Source organism: Lissotriton vulgaris, chromosome 9, assembly GCF_964263255.1.
Source record: "Lissotriton vulgaris chromosome 9, aLisVul1.2, whole genome shotgun sequence".
NCBI lineage: Eukaryota > Metazoa > Chordata > Amphibia > Caudata > Salamandridae > Lissotriton > Lissotriton vulgaris.
The window spans coordinates 448871749-448887741 of NC_141697.1; positions in this window are offsets into that span (position 1 = coordinate 448871749).

Consider the following 15993-nt stretch of genomic DNA (forward strand, 5'->3'; position numbering starts at 1 on the left):
AGGCGCTGAAGGGAGGGGGGTTGCTGCTACTGCTCGAATAGCCAGGTCTTGAGGTGTTTCCTGAAGGTGAGATGGTCCTGGGTCAGTCGTAGGTTGGCTGGGAGGGAGTTCCATGTCTTGGCGGCCAGGTAGGAGAACAATCTTCCTCCGGTGGTGGTTCTGTGAATCCGTGGGATGGCGGCGAGGCTGGTGGAGCGGAGCTTGCGGGTCGGAGTGTAGAATGTGAGGCGATTGTTGAGGTATTCAGGGCCCATGTTGTGGAGCGCTTTGTGTGCGTGGGTGAGTAGCCTGAACGTGATTCTTTTGCTGACGGGGAGCCAGTGCAGGTTTCTCAGGTGGGTGGATATGTGGTTGTGCCTAGGGATGCTGAAGATGAGTCGTGCAGAAGCGTTCTGTATGTGCTGGAGTCTTTTCTGAAGTTTGGCTGTGGTTCATGCATATAGGGCGTTCCCGTAGTCCAATCGGCTGGTGACGATGGCCTGGGTGACCATCTTTCTGGTTCCGGTAGGGATCCACCGGAAGATCTTCCGGAGCATGCGCAGGGTGTTGAAGCAAGAGGATGAGATGGCGTTGACTTGCTTGGTCATAGTGAGAGAGGTGTCTAGGATGAATCCTAGGTTGCGTGCGTGGTCCGAAGGTGTCGGTGTGGTGCCCAGCGCTGTGGGCCACCAGGAGTCGTCCCAGGCAGATGGGGATGGTCCGAGGATGTGAACCTCCGTCTTGTCTGAGTTCAGTTTCAGACGGCTGACCTTCATTCATTCCGCCACCGCTTTCATTCCTTCCTGGAGATTGGATTTGGCGGTGGCTGGGCCTTTGATGAGGGAAAGTATCAGCTGGGTGTCGTCGGCGTAGGAGATTATGTTGAGATCGTGTTTGCATGCGATGGCGGCGAGGGGGCTCATGTAGATATTGTAGAGGGTTGGGCTAAACGAAGAGCCTTGGGGTACGCCGCATATGATCTTGGTGGCCTCGGAGCGGAAGGGAGGAAGGCAGACTCTCTGGGTTCTGTCGGAGAGGAACGAGGTGATCCAGTCCAGGGCTTTTCCTTGGATCCCAGTGTTGTGGAGGCGGGTTATTAGGGTGCGATGGCAGACGGTATCAAAGGCGGCTGAGAGGTCTCGAAGGATGAGGGAGGTTGTTTCCCCGTTGTCAAGCAGGGTCCTGATGTCATCAGTGGCTGTGATGAGGGCGGTCTCGGTGCTGTGATTGGCTCGAAATCCGGACTGGGATGGGTCGAGGGAGTCGTTTGCCTCGAGGAAAGCGGTCAGCTGTTTATTGACGGTCTTCTCAATTACTTTTGCAGGGAAGGGAAGAAGAGAGATGGGGCGGAAGTTCGTGAGGTCTTTAGGGTACGCTGTGAGTTTCTTCAGAAGGGCGTTGATTTCTGCGTGCTTCCAGCTCTCTGAGAAGGTGGCAGACATGAACGAGTTGTTTATGACGTTCCGGAGGTGGGGTGCGATGATGGTGTTTGCTTTGTTGAAGATTTGGTGAGGGCATGGGTCGGAGGGAGAGTGGATGGTGTTCATGACCTGGGTGGTGTCTTCAGTGCTGATGGGTGTCCAGGCGCTGAGGGTGGTGGTAAGGGGCGTTGTTTTGGTGATTGGAGGCGGAGTCTGGGCACCGAAGCTGTTGTGTATGTCGGCGATCTTGCGGTGAAAGATCGTGGCGAGGGAGTCACAGAGGTCTTGCGATGGTGTGATGTCGTTGCTGCTGGCGCTGGGGTTGGAGAGCTCTGTTACGAAGCTGAAGAGTTCCTTGCTGTTGTGTGTGTTGTTGTCCAACTGCTCTTTGAACGATGGTGGTGCGGATCAGCTGGTGGTGTTCGCGAGTGGCGTTCTTGAGAGCTGTCAGGTTTTCTGTTGTTTCTTTGTGGCGCCAGTTTTTCTCAAGAGTTCGGCAGGATTTCTTCGATTCTTTGAGGGCGTTGGTGAACCATGTGGCTTTCCTGTTGTTGGTCTTGCCTGGGGGGTTCTTCAGTGGGGCAATGGCGCCGGCGCAGTTGGTGATCCACTGTGTGAGGTTGCGGGCTGCTTCGTTGGTGTCGGTGGTGTCGGTAGGTGGGTTCTGGCTCAGTGATGTGGTTAGCTGGTCTGTAGTGACTTTACTCCAGCCTCTGCGGGGGATCTGTTGCGGGCGGTCGTGGCATGTAGTCTTCTTGGAGGTGCAATGGATGCAGCTGTGGTCGGTCCAGTGTAGTCCGGTGGAGTGGCTGAAGGAGACGTGGTTGCTGGCGGAGAAGATGGGGTCGACCGTGTGGCCGGCTTAGTGGGTGGGAGTGTTCACCAGTTGGTTGAGTCCTAGGTTGCCGAGGTTGTCGAGCAGGGTGGTGGTGTTGTTGTCATTATTGTTCTCCATGCGGAAGTTCCGGTCCCCTAGGAGGATGTAGTCTAATGAGGCGAGGGCATGCGGGCTGATGAAGTCGGTGATGGTTTCACTGAATTGTGTGCGTGGGCCGGGGGTCTGTAGATGAGGTTCCTCTGAGGGTGGTCTTGGGGTCGGTGCGGATCTGGAAGTGTAGGTGTTCAGCGGCGGTGAGGGTATCTCCGGTGTTGGTCATGACGCTGATGGTGTTCTTGTAAATGATGGCAATTCCTCCTCCGGTTTAGTTGACACAGTACTTATGGGTGATCTTGTAGCCATCTGGGCTGGCTATGGCGATGTCAGGGGCTGAGGAGGCGTTCATCCAGGTTTCCGTGAGGAAGGCGACGTCCGGCGCTGTTGTGTCGAGGAGGCCCCAGAGTTTGACGGCGTGTTTGTGGACAGTGCGGTGTTGAGTAGGATGCACTTGAGGTGGTTGTTGTCGTTGCTTGGTCCGGGGGGTGGGGTGCATGTTTGGATGCAGATGAATTTGCAGGCTTGGCAGGTGAAGGGTCCGCTTCGGGGTGGCTCGGTAGCAAGTGGATGGTCGGCTGGGGTTGAGTGCGTGGAGGGCGGTGGTGTCGTATCTCATTCGGGTTTCCTGGCTTCGGCGAGGGCCAGGGGTCCTGGTGCTGGGTGCGGTCCAGGCGTGGATGGGCGCAGATGGGCTTTCCTTAGGCGCGCCTTCGGCGCACCAGCAGCGCCACCACTGCGCACCCCCTGGGCGCCCGCTGCGCAGCCTCCATATAAGGGCAAGAGGGAGGGAGGAGAAGCTGGAAGGCGGGAGCGGGGTGGCGAATGGGGAACCAGGGGGGAGGGGCTGCAGGGGACGCAGCGGCGGGAGAGAGAGAGGGGGGAGCGGGTGGGTGGCACAGAAGGCAAAAAGGGTAAAAAATCGGTCGTGTGGCCCACCCGGATGAGTATGTAGTCCACTTCTGCCACCCTGTCCTTCAACTTTCCATGGCTCACCCTCAGGGATGGCTATTCTGGACCACTGTATCTATATTCAGATCTAGCACCATTTTGGTATCCGGGATGGCTGCCATTATAGTTGCTTTGTGAGTTTCCAAACCTTTATCAGTTACCTCTGGCATGGGGTCTTTCCCCTGCCCCCATCCTGGGCCATGGTTTCTGCCAGGGTGAACATAGTGAACGTTGGTTGCACCATCACTGCCTCTCTTATTGCCAGCCAATCTCTCCCTAGTACCTTCCCTCCCCCAAAAAAGCGCACCTGATGTGAAGCGAAGTGGAGGCAATCAGCGTAGTTAGAGAGGAAACGGAAAGAAACTTATGCTTCCTCTTTACGACGTCCGACGTCAAAAAGGAAGATGAAGGACAGGAGACGACGTGAAGAGGTAAGGGGAATTTTAGTTGAAAAAAATATTGAGGGTTAAGGGCAGGGGTAAATATAAGAAGGATTGGGGGCTGGGGTGTCACGTAAGGGTACAGGGGAGGGGTATAACCTTTAGCACGAGTATGCCTTTAACATGCGTAAATATGCAACGAAAATGGGTGTAAATCTATGCGTGGTAAAGGAATATTTGGTGAAAAGATTATGCGAACAAAAAGCATTCTGTTGTAACGCATGCGTAGTAAAGGCATGCGTTGCAACGGAATGCGTTGTAACAACATACAACTGATACCATCCTGGACCATGCTGCCCCTATTGTTCTCCTCTATGGAAGAGATCTGGCTCACCTCTCTCTCCAGGGCTTGTGCTCTTTGTTTCCCCCATGTTATGCGGCTCACATCACTGGCTTTTCTCACGCCTCCTCTTGGTTGCCTGCAGATGCAACCTCAGGTCTGAGCTGAGTCAGCCATCTTGTTTTGCCCGGCTCAGCTCCTGATCCGGTGGTTCTGCTGCTACTCGCTGCAGGGTACAGCCACAGTGGCCACCAGTGATGCTACTTCAGTCCCTCAGTCTTCAGCCATTGGAGCTTTGTATTTTAGGTCCTTAAGGGAAGCAGGATGAATGTCTCTGTGGGCCTCGGATGCAAGAGCTCTGGTTTCTGGCAAATGGCTCCATGCGTCCTTGGCCAGACAACTCTTTTTTTATGCCCAAGATTTCTGCAAACACTCTGTAACAAATAGGGAAGGATAGGCAAATGTGGTGACGTGTCTCCTAGGCTTGAACACATTCTAGACGACTAAGGATTGTGACAAAAAAAATGTGGGTTCAATAGCATGAAGCTTATTGGTAATTAATCAATAAATATTTCACAAAGTCTCTCATTGACAAGCATGATCGTTTGAGTTCATCGAAGATAGATAAATGTTTCGGTGCACTGCTAGATCAATGTTGTCATATCTTTGTTTATCTTTCAATTTACAGAAAATATCTTTTTAAATATGCTATTTTTCATTTAAAAAACACTTTCTGAAAATACCTTCATGTATGTGTCATTAAAAAAGGCATCAGTAGGCAAACAGAAACAAAACATGCTATTTATGTGCTACAAAGGTTTTGCTCATGTTACAAAATGAATATGCAAACACAGATCTTTGATTCAGAGGTTTACATAAAATGCCATGAACATTATAGGTAATTAATCAATATATGTTTCACAAAGTCCCCCATTCACAAGCCTGATCTTTTAAGTTCACTGAAGTCATGTAAATGTCTGCCTGAACTACAATATCAATTGTGTCATGTATCTTTGTTTATCTTCATATTTAATGCAAATACTTTTCTAATACATGCCATTTTTAGACAAATGTGTGAATAAATAAGGTAACAGTAAGTAAATCGAAACAAAACATGTTATTTGTATGCTAGAAAGGTGTTGCTCATATTACAAAATGAATATTCAACCTGACACGTTTTATGTTTTATTACTGTAAAAACACTTCAGAAAACTAGGACACAAATTCAATGAATGCAGGAGGAATGTGGGATGGATTTAAAGGTTGCGGACACAAGATCTTTTATTCAGATATTCAAAACATTAGCATTTATTTTTAGATACTATGGAAACTAAAAGTAGGACAAAGAGTTTCTGTTACCACCCCACCTCTCATTTCCTGAGGAAAAGGGCGCAATGCGCTCTGTTAATCTTTTATTGATCCCCTTACATTCCTTATGCTTTGCATTATGCATCTTATCTTGGCACCTTTTTACAAACCATTTGCAAACATTATGTCGGAATAAACATGTTGATAATTCCTTTTAAGATGCATGTAACTTTATGTTCTAGTGTTTCACTTACAGTGGCTAGAGTCTAGAGGCCCAAGTGACAAACTGCATTTTGTAGTACAGACAGTAGTAATAAAGATACACTACTTACTTCCTACAAAATGTAATTCACAAACCTACAAGTGAAAATCTCCACCTCCACCTCTCCTATGGGGAGATACTCACACATGTAAGTTTACTGATTAGACCCTGATTAGAAGTTAAGGCGTTGTTTATCGCCCCTGATAAATACTGATACCACAGGCGCGTTATTTATCGGTTACCATAAATATTACCTATTATGAGTCCATTCGGAATAACATATAGATTTTGGGGTTTAACATGATACAGTTAATATCTTTCTTCCCATGTTAAATGTCGGCAGGTTTGAGTACAGAAACACAATACAAACACATCTCAGATACCTAATTCTGAGTTCCACTCTGAACCCATTCGTTTTTCTAGAGTTTCTGATCCTGACTTTCCCTTTTCTTCTCACCAATACTCTATTGTCTAATCCTCAATTCTGGCCTTGTCCTGTCACTTCCTACTTCATTGCTCTTCAAATTTGACTTCCTGTGTACAAACAAGCATGCCTATGAACCAGATTTGAATCGCTGTGCAACATTGCTGGATCTATCTAAACAACCCATATATTCAGCTCAATCGGATACTTCTAATACCTTCTATAAATAAAATGTTATCCATCTCAGCTCCGCATTTCCTTCAGTACTAATCACATTACTGCTATGGTTTAGAAGAAGCCATCGGAGAGGATGGCGGCTTTTGGGAGGTGGTTATTATCAAATACCTCAGAATACAAAAAAAGGCGGCACAAAGAGGACAAAAGCATTGGCTCCAGAGTTTGTAAGCATGTGCTTGCTTGCCTAACTGAGCAGTTCATCATTCCTTCTAATACGGCCCTACACTCCAATCGCTCTCCGGTTACCTCCTGTATTGAGAACGACATTCAATTAGGCTCCCATATAGTGCCCCCATGCAGCTCGTAGATTTGTCTTACAGAAACGACAATGATTCACCTGAAGCAACAAGCTTTGTAACAATGTCTCCTTCAGGTCCTTTTGATGGTTGAGGAGTGGGCTGCTAGAGACTGGGTGAGCTTCATATCTATTCCCCTTCATATTGCAAACGTAGAGGACATTTCTTTCTATGATTCAGGTGGAAAGAACAATCCTAAGGATTGTTTAAATAATGCCACTCCTGGTGACAGCTCCGTTAAAGGAGGTTGCCTGAATGACCGAACATGATAATATAAAGCTGGCAACGGCGTTACCTACTCTGCACAAATCTGGAGAAGCTATTGAAATGAATGTTGCCCCTCTTCCCTGATGAAAAAAGGAGCACTGATGGCCTTTTGTCTGACAGAGCATACTGTTAAAAAAATACATCTAATACGTCAAACCACCCTGATGAAATGGAGGGAAGACTCCGCCGTTTTTCCCAATTAAAAGGAAAGAGACAATGTAGAGTCTGACATTTCTGTCTCTGGATAAATACCCATGGATTTATCAATCCAATGCTAAAGAAGCAGGTTATTCCACAATGTTTAGGGGAAATAGGAATACCACATCTAATCAAGACATGGCATCCCTGGAGAATGGGAAATACGTTTGAGCAGGCTGTGATATTGCAATTCAAAAACACATAATTTTTCAACTGATTCAGACTCATAAGTGAGACACGTCCGCAAATCACAGAAGATTAAGTTGGCAAACTAAAGACTCAGCATTTATTGACCGAATTAACCAGTAATATTCACTCCTTTACAAAACAAATGGGTGAGACATAGGAGGCAACCGCCCAAATTTCTGTGGCTGTCCTACTTAGGATTGTCAAATAAAGAATATTTCAGCAGAAGAAGGAAGAGGTAGAATATCGCCAGAGAGGAAATTGTGTATTATGGGTTCCAGGAGGGTGAGGGGAGCGATCCTTGAGCGTATATTAGTCCTATTCAGGAATCAATCCTCTGTCACAGTCATGCTTTCCAACTACAGATCCATATCCATCCTACCATACCTGGCAAAAGTCTTGGAAAAACTATTCAACTGATGCCTCACCCACCACCTCAGCAACCATCAGTTCCTAGATGCCACGCAGTCTAGATTCAGGCCTACCGATTGTATAGAAACAGCACTCATCAATGCTGCAGGCGACGTTCACATGATACTTGACACAGGAGACATGGCAGCCATCAATCTTGTGATCTTCTCTTCAGCATTTGACAAAGTCTCATACCCCATCCTCATCAGGTGACTGCATGAGATTAGCATCCAAAGTCCCCCTCTTTACTGGATCTGCTCATTTCTATGATAACATGGTATTGGCTTTTCAATGATAATAACATGGATAGTGCAATGTCCAGAAATGTAATCATAAATCCATGTAGTAACATCTCTGATTGTCACCTTGATCACAAAGCAGAAAGAAAATTAATGTCACATGGCACCACCCTAGCCTGCAAGTGGATTGAGAATCTGCTTGGTCCCATCCCTCAGTGTGACAGTGTGTGTTGGCCACCTTCATCTAGGCCTGGTGGGCCGCACTTCATCTTATAATGACCTAGAAATAGTAGTGTGTGGCATAAGTATGATGCCTCGGTAATGTTCCCAGTCCCCCCAAACCTTCTGGTGTTTCTGAGGGCAGCATAGGGTATCTGCTCCTTCTTAACAAATAGAACATAAACTGTCATCCTAGCACCATACTCCTCGAAAGCCTACAACCTCATCTGCAGTAAATGTAAATGTATAGACATTTATATAGCGCACTACTTACCCGTAGGGTCCCAAGGCGCTTCGACCGCTGCGAAACCCTTCCTGGCTTCCCTGAGAGATGGTCCCTTAATGGGTATCTCCAGGGTGAGACCAGGCATCCCCGGCGGTCTGGTGGGGCCGTTAGTGAGGATGAGGCAAGCTAATGCCCAGAGTTGCCGAGTGTGATCGCTGATCAGAGTGGGCACCGAGGCGAGAGAATTATCGAGTCCGCTGACCCTGGTCCAGAAACCTGCCACGCCGGGAATCGAACCCTGGTCCCGGGCCGTCCTCTGCTCTCGGGTCTGCCGCCTCTAACCAGTGAGCCACACTACCTCACTGCAGTGTGCCTCGAGATTCATAGCTCAGCTCCACCTGCTTCAATTCGTATGACATTCAAGGCATATTCCTTTCAGACAAGACCCCAAAAACTAGAAGCAAGTTCACCACCCCTCATGATCAAAGACGCTAACTGGATGAAAGCCAATCGTCTGAAGCACAATACCAACAAGACAGAAGTGGTGATCTCCAACAAGAGCATCTCACCATGGAGCTCCAAATGTTGGTCGCCGAATTCGTACCCTCACCTATACCCAGTTCCGACACCAGGATTCTCAGATTCATCATTGGCAGCAAACTGGACTGGAACACACAAGTCAATGCCCTCAACACATCCTGCTTCCAGACCCACAAGATGCTAAGAATGGCTTCAAGTGGCTCCTTAGCAACACCAAACAAATCCTCACTTATTCCCTAATCGCCAGCAAGTTGGACTACGGAACCACCCTCTGCTCTAGGATCACCAAGCAACTCACCAGAAGACTACAAACCATCCAGAACTCTGCAGCCCAGCTCATCCTCAACATCCCACACATAACTCACATCACATGACTCACACCACATCTCAGAGAGCTCTACTGGCTCCTTATACACAAACATGTTCATTTCAAACTCCTCATACACACATTCAAGGCACTACACAACTTAGGCTACACCTACTTGAACAGTCACATTTCCTTCCACCAACCCCCTAAACACCTCCACTCTGCAGTAATCCAACATGTATGATAAGCATTCTCTTGTATTTCCCCTAAAGTGCGGAATGACACCCCACTCCACAACAGTGATGCTCCTACTTGACTCTTGAATTCTGCAAGAAGTTAAAGACCTGGCTTTTCAATTACCCAACCTATCTAAGATCAGCCTAGGCACACATATCTGCTCATCTGCATGATACCCTTGGGGTGATTATGTACCTTACAAATATACATAAGATAATGGGTTTCAGAGAATGAAATTGAAGGGAATGAGCTTAATTTATTCGGATTTCTGTGTGGGTGGCTGAGGGGAGGAGGCGGGGAAGCAACTCTTTGTTAACGTCGCCAAAAACAAGAAGCGGAATGATTATTCACCATGTGGGAGTTTGCAGTGGGGTGGGTTTATGTGTTGGCTGTGTGTATCGGTGTTGGTCAATAACACAGCTTTTGTTTTGTACTCACAGGGTCAAATTTTAAAAAAGGGATGAAAAAGCTGACAGTTTATTCAAAACAAGATGGTTAGGTGGTTAGCGGTATGGAAGGAAACATAAGTATTAATGCATTTATATACGGTCATATCAATGCTAACAATGAGATGACATGGTAATTAGGAAGCTGATATGCTAGAAAGTGGGTGGCCTGAATAGCCGATAGAAAGACGTATAGTTCAGTTTTTCCCGAACAGTTTTCCGCGACCCACTGAATGGTCGCAAGACGATTATTGGTGGGTTCAAGCATTACATAAAAATGCCTTTAAATTCTGTATTTATCATGTCACATTTGCTGCGCTTTCAATCAATCAATCAATCAATCAAAGACATTTATAGAGCGCACTACCTACCTGTAGGGTCTCAAGGCGCTTAGGGGGGGGGGGGGGTGCTGTTACTGCTCGAACAGCCAGGTCTTGAGCTTCTTCCTGAAGGAGAGGTGGTCTTGGGTCAGGCGCAGGTCGGCCGGGAGGGAGTTCCAGGTCTTGGCGGCCAGGTAGGAGAAGGACCTTCCTCCTGTTGTGGCTCTGCGGATGCGTGGAACGGCGGCGAGGGCGTGGCTGGCAGATCGGAGGTGGCGTTTGGGAGCGTAGAAGTTGATTCGGTTGTTGAGGTAGCTCGGGCCTTGATCGTGTAGGGCTTTGTGTGCGTGGGTGAGGAGCCGGAAGGTGATTCTTTTGTTGACGGGGAGCCAGTGCAGGTCTCTCAGGTGTCCGGAGATGTGGCTGTTCCGTGGGATATCGAGGATGAGTCTGGCTGAGGCGTTCTGGATCCGCTGGAGTCTCTTCTGGAGCTTGGCGGTGGTTCCAGCGTAGAGTGCGTTGCCGTAGTCCAGTCGGCTGGTGACGAGGGCCTGGGTGACGGTCTTCCTGGTCTCCGTGGGGATCCACCAGAAGATCTTCCGAAGCATGCGCAGGATGTTGAAGCACGACGAGGAGACGGCGTTGACTTGCCTGGTCATGGAGAGGGAGGAGTCCAGGATGAAGCCCAGGTTGCGTGCGTGGTTCGTCGGTTTGGGTGCGGTGCCCAGGGCGGGGGGCCACCAGGAGTCGTCCCAGGCAGAGGGCGAGGAGCCCAGGATGAGGACCTCCGTCTTGTCTGAGTTCAGTTTCAGGCGGCTCGTCGTCATCCACTCGGCTACCTCTTTCATCCCTTCGTGCAGGTTGGCTCTGGCGGCGGCGGGGTCGTTGGTCAGGGAGAGGATCAGCTGAGTGTCGTCGGCGTAGGAGATTATGTTGAGGTTGTGTTGGCGTGCGATGGCCGCGAGGGGGCTCATGTAGACGAAGAGGGTAGGGCTCAGCGAGGATCCTTGAGGGACGCCGCAGATGACTTCGGTGGCCTCTGACTTGTACGGTGGTAGGCGGACTCTCTGTGTTCTTCCGTCGAGGAAGGAGACGATCCATTCCAGTGCCTTCTCCTGGATTCCGACGTTGCTGAGGCGCTGCACAAGGGTGCGGTGGCAGACCGTGTCGAAAGCCGCAGAGAGGTCTAGGAGGATGAGGGCCGCTGTTTCTCCGTTGTCCATCAGGGCTCGGATGTCGTCGGTGGCGGCGATGAGGGCGGTCTCGGTGCTGTGGTTGGCACGGAAGCCGGACTGCGAGGGGTCGAGGGATCCATTCATCTCGAGGAAGGCGGCCAGCTGTTTGTTGACGGTCTTCTCGATGACTTTGGCTGGAAACGGGAGTAGTGAGATGGGGCGGTAATTCTTGAGTTCGGTGGGGTCTGCCGTAGGTTTCTTGAGTAGAGCACTGAGTTCGGCGTGCTTCCAGCTCTCGGGGAAGGTGGCGGTGTCGAATGAGGTGTTGATAATGTCCCGCAGGTGGGGTGCGATGACAGCGTCGGCTTTGTTGAAGACGTGGAGAGGGCAGGGGTCGGTCGGAGATCCGGAGTGGACGGAGTTCATCATGCGGACGGTGTCTTCCGTGCTGATCAGGGTCCATGCTCGGAGGGTGGTGGTGGGCGGCGTTGCTGTGGTCGTGGCGTGGGTCGGATGGGTGCTGAAGCTGTTGTGTATGTCCGCGATCTTGTTGTGGAAGTAGGAGGCGAGGGAGTTGCAGAGGTCTTGCGATGGGGTGATGTCGTTGTTTCCGGCTTTGGGGTTGGAGAGCTCTTTCACGATGTTGAAGAGTTCCTTGCAGTTGTGTGCGTTGTTGTCCAGTCGGTTCTTGAAAGCCGTTTTCTTGGCGGTGCGGATCAGTTGGTGGTGTTTCCGGGTGGCGAGATTGAGGGTGGTCCTGTTGTCCGGTGTGGGTTCCTTTCTCCAGACATTCTCGAGGGCTCGGCAGTTCTTCTTGGAGCTCTTGAGTTCGTCGGTGAACCATAGGGCTCTCTTACTGCCGGGTCTGCTGGGCGGGGTCCTCAGAGGGGCGAGTTCGTCCGCGCAGTTGCTGATCCACTTCATGAGGTTGTCGGCGGCCTGGCTGGGGTTCGCTGAGCTGGCCGGAGGGTGCTGGCTCAGGGAAGCGGCGAGCTGGTCAGCTGTGATCTTGTTCCAGCTTCTTCGAGCAACCTGTTGCTGGTGGTGGTGGGTCGTCGTTCTTTTGAAGGTGAAGTGGACGCAGCTGTGGTCCGTCCAGTGGAGTTCTGTGGCGTGGCTGAAGGCGATGTCTTTGCTGGATGAGAAGATGGCGTCGAGTGTGTGTCCGGCGAGGTGGGTGGGGGTGCTCACCAGTTGCTTGAGTCCAAGGTTGGCGAGGTTGTCGAGCAGGGTGCTGGTGTTGCAGTCGTTGTTGTTCTCCAGGTGGAAGTTGAAGTCCCCCAGGAGGATGTAGTCAGTGAAGGGGAGGGCATGCGGGCTGACGAAGTCGGCGATGTCCTCGCTGAATTGAGTGCGTGGTCCCGGAGGTCGGTAGATCAGGGTGCCTCTGAGGGTGGTCTTCGGGTCGGTGTGGATCTGGAAATGCAGGTGTTCGGCGGAGGGTGGGGTGTTGTCGGTGCTGGTCGTGATGCGGATGGTGTTCCTGTGGATGATGGCGATGCCTCCTCCCACCTGGTTGGCGTTGCGGTCCCTCCGGGTGATCTTGTAGCCCTCTGGGATGGCGATGGCGATGTCGGGTGCTGAGGAGGCGTTCATCCAGGTCTCCGTGAGGAAGGCAACGTCAGGAGCTGTGGTGTCGAGGAGGTTCCAGAGTTCGATGGCGTGTCTGTGGACGGAGCGGGTGTTGAGCAGGATGCACTTGAGGTGGTTGCTGCTCGAGTTCGGCTTGGCGGGTGCTGGTGCCGGGCAGGTCCGGATGCAGGTGAACTTGCAGGCATGGCAGCTGAAGGGTCCGTGGGAGCGTCGTGGGGTGGCTCGGTAGCATCCTGGGATTCGGTCGGTGTTGAGTGCGATGAGGGTGGCGGCAGTGTACGTCAGGCGGGTGGGCAGGGGTCCTTGAGGGCCAGGGGTCCTGGCACTGGGCGCGGTCCAGGCGCGGACGGGCGCAGACGGGCTTACCTTTGGCGCACCTTCGGCGTTCAGTCTGTGCTCCCGCTGCGCGCGTCCGCTGCACGGTCGCTCTGGGGACGTCATAAGAAGGGAGCCGGTCGGGAGGGTCTGCGGGGAGGCGGGAGCGCAATCCAATCGGCTGTTGGGGGGGCGGGGCCACGGGCTGGGGCAGCGGGAAAAGCTGGAGCCGGCTTGGCGGCCCTCTGGAGGCTGGGGCGGCGGGAAAAGCTGGTGTGGGCTCGGCGGCCCTCGGGAGGCTGGGGCGGCGGGAAAAGCTGGTGTGGGCTCAGCGGCCCTCGGGAGGCTGGGGCGGCGGGAAAAGCTGGTGTGGGCTCGGCGGCCCTCGAGAGGCTGGTGCAGCGGGAGCGGCAGCAGGCACAGGAGCGTGGGGGTGACCAGGCCGAAGGCTCAGTGGTCACTCCCTGGATCTTGGTCTGGCTCCCCTTAAGAAGGGAGCCGGTCGGGAGGGTCTGCGGGGAGGCGGGAGCGCGATCCAATCGGCTGTCGGGGGGGCCGGGCCACGGGCTGGGGTGGCGGAAAAAGCTGGAGCCGGCTTGGCGGCCCTCCGGAGGCTGGGGCGGCGGGAAAAGCTGGTGTGGGCTCGGCGGCCCTCGGGAGGCTGGGGCGGCGGGAAAAGCTGGTGTGGGCTCGGCGGCCCTCGGGAGGCTGGGGCGGCGGGAAAAGCTGGTGTGGGCTCGGCGGCCCTCGGGAGGCTGGTGCAGCGAGAGCGGCAGCAGGCACAGGAGCGTGGGGGTGACCAGGCCGAAGGTAAAGACAGAGATCAAATGTCAACCTAAGTCTTCCGCTGCTTAATATTTTAACAAGATGACAGGGGTTTACAAACTCCTCTCACAACACATTCAGAGAAAGAAAAATGAAGTACATTATTTGACATCGTCCTGGGGTGCATGGAGTGTGAAACGAAAGTCTGTAGGTTGTCACTGTTTTGTAACACACAACAACATGTAAATACCTGTAAATTAACTGTACACTTTCACAGTTAGGAAAGCAAAAATGAGGCAAATTTTTCTTAACTTGTGAGGTGTGATGGAAACAAAGATTTTAATAGGATCGGAGCAAACCATGACACCTTACTTGGTGATGTAGAAATACAAAATATTTATTGAAACCCCATTTTCCACACACTATAATTTGTGTGGAATATCGTGTTTTCAGTAAAACTGTGTGTTTGTGCAAATGTAGTGACCATTTCAATGAAAACATTTGCTGTCCATAAATAATAATGAGCATCCACATGACACTTTAGTTACATTAAAACATTTCCAGCCTCATTTACATTAAAGCTAGCTGGGTCACAAAAGTTTGGGGTTCCAAAACGTGAGTATATAGAGGCAATATTTAGTTTTTTCAATATTTGTTAGATCGTTGTTATTTCACTGATACAGTGAAAGCATAACTCGCCTTCAATCCTCGCCACCACTGCAAGTAGGTGATGATAATTTTCCCACATGCTATCTGATGGATTTAATGTATGAGAGAGGAATAGAAAATATTGTCGTGATAACAGGGAGGAAGTAGAAGATGGATTGAGATTTAGGACTGGCGAGGTTACTTGACCAGCAGACTTGTGTGAATGTTTTTCCAAAGGTGCTTTATGCAGTGGGTACTGCTAATCAGTGACCTTTTTATTCTCACCTTAAGAGGAGGAACTGCAGAGCCCTCTGATGTTAGGAGGAGGGTTAGTGCTGATTCATAAGGTTATACATCATTTTTACTAGTATGCAGATGGAACTCTGCAGCAGGCAAGTGGTCTCACAAGTAAGAGGGACAATGAGGAATAGGCCTGGTAAAATCTACTCAATAGACAGGACCAAGAGCAATACTGTTAATAACAATTCAAAACGATTGCAAATCAGCGATAAGATCATATATCTAGAGGTCCCAAGAGGTGTAACTCATTTAAATATGTGACATCTTCACTCTAGTAAATGTATGGGTGGTCTGAATGTCCAGCTGTATGACCGCCACAACAAACCATACACTTGCAGTCATATTTTGAAATATTAAATCATCACATCATTACATTACAGACTTGAAAAAGACAAAAATCAGTGAGGTGGCCACTCCAGAACTTCACTATCTTTATCTCATTTGTCGCAGTTATATCTTTCCATGTCCTTAGAACAAAAAAATACACCAAAAGGACTCTGAAACAGCATGAACTTTGAGCCTAATCACATCACAGGGAAATTCCGGTTTTCAAAGATGACAAAAAGTCTAAAAAAAAAAGAAAATTGGTACAAATAATGAATGCCTTATCAATGTCAAAAGAACCTATTTGGTAACCAAACTCTTTTGAGAGTTGTTACAAGAAGCCTCAATGCTATGGCAGCTGTTTATTCAAGATAGGGACACCTACATGGTATGATAGAAATACAATCATATCTGCTGATATAGATAGACATAATATGGCAATAATATTTATTAATTTAACAAAAAAAGTGATTGTTCGTATTCACATTGTATGACTATTTTTATTTATGTTTGTTTGGGGTGTTTCAGAGCTGTTTAACAATCATAATGGTTTAATTGACTGGTTTAAAACTTTATCACGGCATCACAAACAAAGCAATTGTTTGACCCAACCGCATCCACTATAGATTACTTTTAGAAAGTAGGCATTTTCTTTCTTAACCATTCTATGTGCCTCTGCCTGTTTGTGCATTGACTGCTTAGTTTTGGAGTGCCAGGGGCTGGGGATGTGCATTCACTGTAGACAGCC